Genomic DNA, 4,984 nt, shown 5'->3' with positions numbered 1-4,984 from the left:
TAACATAACAATAGTTAGACTTGTGTTTTAAAAAGAATAAAAAACGTAATTTCTTTGATTTTCATTTAAGTCCATTTATAGCAATTGAAAAAATCTTATTTCTTAAATAACATTAATTATGATAATTTAGACATCCTTAGTTATCAAAAACATAATTCTACCATGTCATAGGGTACCCTAATTTTTTTAATTTAATCGTGCACAAAACATTTGATATCTAGAGTCGAACATATATGCACTTATGCCACTTTTAAAATAAAATCATATTCTTAATTTAAAACAATTTTGATCCTTTTTTTTCTCTCAACTTTTATTCTTTAAAATTTTTCCAACGTCTCGGCCCTCAGGCCATTCTCAAAGATACCACCTACAAAAAGTTTTTTTATTTTTATACAACAATTGCATTATTTCCTTTAACTACACACTGATTTCTTTGGCCCTACCTTCAATATTGATGTCATTTCCTTTTTCAAATCTTAAAATTGCAGGCTAATGGCCTTTGTCCCATCATTAAAAAAAATTAATCATTAAAATAATATCATAATAACATTATAAAATTTCGTTTTTAAATAGATTTCTTACTTACATAACTTTTTCTAACAAATTTTTTCTTCGATTTAAAACTTTTTTACCAAACACTTTTCTTCCTACCTTCACTTACATTTATAACTTAAAAACAGAACCTACCTTCAACAGGTTAAGACTCTGTTATCACCTTATCATATAACAATAATTTTTTTATCATTAATTTACATTTTTAATATAATTTAATTAACATTCATTATTAATTTTTTTGCTTATAACACAAACATTTTTTAATATATTTAAAATCCACCATTAATTTATTCTTATTTTATGTGTATTTTCTTAAACATACATATACCTCCCTTTTTTTATTTTATTTTTTTACAATATAAATATGTTTAAAAAATAAATAATTGTTATATAAAAAAAAAACTTTTTGTAGGTGATATTCTTGAGAATAAAAGTTGAGAGAAAAAAAGGATCAAAATTTTTTTAAATTAAGAATAAACTAAACCACTCTCAAACAAGCATATATAAAATAATTAATCTAAAATCATATATTATATATACATCTCTCCTTATCAGCTATCCTTTAATGTCTCGAAGAAAATTATAATTTTATAATATTTTGTAATTATTCACAAACATTATATGGAAAAAAATAGTTATGAATTATAAAATAGATAAAGATTGTAAAATAGTGATAAATAATAACACAAGATGCATATAATTATTTTTCTTTATATATTGTAAACGCAAATCGGTTAGTACCACATATTATTACTTCAGATTATAATATTTTGCTATTAAAAAGTTTAGTTCTTGTGTAATTTACTTACTGTTATTTATATAGAATATGTATTTTATTGAATATCATAAACGTCGTTGTTACCAAAACCTAAATTATAATTCTGAATAAGTAAATGTTATAATAACTAATTTAGTGTAGTGTCTACTTGGCACCATTTTATTTTCTCGGTACTGATTAATTTACCAAATTTATTAGTACATAATATAGTCTACCCGTGCATTGAATGAGGAAAAACAGCTTTGAATATATGAGGAATTTGTATTCTCCAAACCAAATCCGTTTTCAAATTTTTATTTTCGAAATTACACAGTACTTCAAATAAAAGTGTTATATTGAATCACATAATATATAATTCTTTGTTTGCTGTTCGTGGTTGTGCTTGCACCGACAGAGCTAAATGCAGTACGATTGTAAAATCAAGAAAAAAAGAAAGAAACGAGTTTAAAGATTAATTTACACTTGAATAATATCTGTTGATTTATATATTGCATGGATTATGCAAATTTACATACGCATTTGAAATTAGAATTAAACATTTTTATACCAAACTCTCATTACGTGTGAAGAAGGTGGTTGAGGGTCCGGTCAGCAAATAAACAAAAGCTATTTATTTGTGCCGACGTTTCGACCTGAATTTCAGGGCTGCATCAGGGCTAAAAAACAAAACAAAAAAAGGATAACAACCATCACTCAGAGAAACATAAAAATAAAATGAAATAATAAACAAATAAGTTTGGAAATATGCATAAAATGAATTAAATAGAAAATAGTTGGTTGATAGCAATAGAAGAGATTAGACACTACTTACATATCTTATCTTATACATATCTTCTCTACTCTGTAATATTATATTTCATCTTCTATTGTTATCAATCTACTACTATTTAATTCTATTGTTATGAATCAAATATTTTATATTTAATTCATTGTTATGTATATTTCCAAAATTGTTTTTTTTTTTTCATTTGGTTGCTATAAAAAACTATAATGTGACGACTTTGTGGATTTTATGAAGAATTTTGGATTGTAAGGATTGGATACGAGACGAATTCGAAGGTTTAGTGGAGCCCCAAAGCTCAAATCCATAATTTTTTAAACTAAATACCAAACTTAAGTAAACAAAACCTACCTTCTCAAAGTTAGTATAAAAAGTAATAAAAAATAAGTTAATGTTTAAAGTACGCGAAATATAAATATTTATGAATCGACTTTGGTATAATATTCTGAAATATAAAAAAAATTCTCTCTTCGATAAGAGCCCGATGGTCGAAACGTTGAAGAAGGATAATGATTATGAGAAAAGGATCAAAGGAAAATTATATTTTACTAATTCAAAAACATTAATTTATTTTTTGAAAAAAAATTATTCTAGATTTCCTTAGATATGGAGTTATATTATGAGTGAAAACAACATTGCTTCAGTAGTCTCTTCTATTACTTCTTGCTATCGATTCCGTTGAAGTTCGATTACCGATGAAACTAGAGAACAGGTCCTGTTGATTTCGACACGTGGATGTAATATAATCAATCAATTTCTAAAACAAAAAAAAAACCATGCTTAAAGTCAGCTTTCGTATATAGCTCGGTTTCTTTAAAACTGGTTTACCACACGCAACACTTAATGTTCTTCATTTAAATTGAACTATATAAAAAGAAATCTTCAAATTTCATACAATTAAGACTCTTAATGCTTGAAGAAGTTTGTCGGGGGGTGCGGTCAACAAAGAACAACACAAATAAACAAAACCATATTTATTTATTTTATGCCGACGTTTCGACCTGAGTTTCAGGTCTTCATCAGGGCTATAGAACAAAAGAGATAACAACAACATTTAGAGTAACATACAATTGAAAAGGAATAGTATACAAACAAATTTAGAATTATATAAAATATTGTTTGTATACTATTCCTTTTCAATTGTATGTTACTCTAAATGTTGTTGTTATCTCTTTTGTTCTATAGCCCTGATGAAGACCTGAAACTCAGGTCGAAACGTCGGCATAAAATAAATAAATATGGTTTTGTTTATTTATGTTGTTCTTTGCTGACCGCACCCCCCGACAAACTTCTTCAAGCATTAAGAGTCTTAATTGTATGAAATTTGAAGATTTCTTTTTATATAGTTCAATTTAAGTGTGATGAATATCGAAAAGGGTTTAACTTTGAGTGCTAAAAAAAGTACCAACCGGTACTTGGGTATGCTGATGATCTGGTATTATTAAGTGAGGACAAGGAAACTATAGGACTAAATACAACCGCGTTAATAAACCAAACAATTTTGGTGATATAGATGTAGGTGGAAATACGTTTGAACAGGTAGATAGGTTTAAGTATTTAGGTTCTGCGATAACTAGAAAACATGAAATTGATGAGGAAATTAAAGCGAGGTTGAAGGCGGGAAATGCTTGTTATTTTTCAATTTCGGAACTGGTTAAAGGCGCGAATCTATCGAAAATTCTATCCAAAAAACTGAAAAACCAGAATTTACAAAACTACTATTCTTTATGGATGTGAGACGTGGCCTCTTACATTCCTCTTGTACTTTTACGGGAAAATTTAGAAGACTACACAACGGAGATCTATGCCCGGTAAAAATAATTAAAGTTATAGTATTGCGGCGTATAAGATGGGCGTGTAAGGTTGTAGGGCTTAGTAACGAGCGGATCCCTAAATGTTGCTAAAAAACTGACGAATAAACGTCTGAGGGGTAGACCAACACGTAGAGTGGAGGATTGCATTAAACCTGATTTAGTAGAATTGGGTTTGGAGGGGTATCACTGGAAGGATGTATTTAGAGAGCGATTGGTGGTATCGGCATCGAACCTTCGGGTTTGTATATTCCAGGTACAACGCTTATTCATTATAAGAATTTTTTAAAAAAATGTCTAACTATGTGTACTGTCTGGTTAGCAGTAGAAACGCGAGCAATTTCGGTGATATAGATATAGGAGGAAATAAGTTTGAACAAGTAGATAGGTTTAAGTATTTAGGTTCTACGGTAACTAGAAAAAACGAAATTGATGAGGAAATAAAAGCTAGGTTGAAGGCGGGAGATGATTGTTATTTTTCAATTTCGAAACTGCTTAGCTCGCGCCTTATGGTTTTCAAAAATAAACATTCGATAGTGGGAGTGTATTTTGGGCACTTAATTATTTTTCATAAGATAGTAACATAACAAAGTTTTATTAGCTGGATATACTATAGAATTTTTAAATCTATACCGACTATATAGTTTTATAATAAGATTTAATTTTGGCTTTATTTGATCAAAATTTGTTTAGTCAACTAGATATTGTTTTTGTGTCTATAAATAGTTTGTTATGAAAATCGATTTACTTTAATCCAGTTCAAGCTAGACTCTGGAAAAAAATGTAACTAGAACTGGTTTACTCCGATGTCAACCACTGACCAGCTATGCTAGTGGTTAAGGTTAAATTCAATACATCGTTAATTCTTGACTCAACATCAACCTTTAAAGTCTATATTAACAAAATAATTACATATATTATGAAAATCGCCTTTATTTAAAAAATATATATTTTATGAAAACTTTTAAAGGGTATCTTACATGATATGAACTCTTGTACTTTATTGTGCATTCAGTGTAAAATCAATGAAACTTTGTTTTTTATATTACTAGTTTTGAT

The 4,984-nt window shown here is 28.0% G+C and overlaps 1 protein-coding gene across 1 annotated transcript in view; it reads left to right on the top strand.

The window, feature by feature from the left end:
- LOC106678541 (thyrotroph embryonic factor) overlaps positions 1 to 4,984 on the top strand; it is a 680,455-nt gene that overhangs the window by 799 nt on the left and 674,672 nt on the right. The window lies entirely within an intron of this gene.

This window comes from Halyomorpha halys, unplaced genomic scaffold (genome assembly GCF_000696795.3).
Source record: "Halyomorpha halys isolate HHAL.00 unplaced genomic scaffold, Hhal_1.1 Scaffold146.1, whole genome shotgun sequence".
In the NCBI taxonomy this organism is placed as follows: Eukaryota; Metazoa; Arthropoda; class Insecta; order Hemiptera; family Pentatomidae; genus Halyomorpha; species Halyomorpha halys.
Note: the sequence above shows the minus strand (reverse complement) of the source record. Positions and strands in the feature narration are given on the sequence as shown.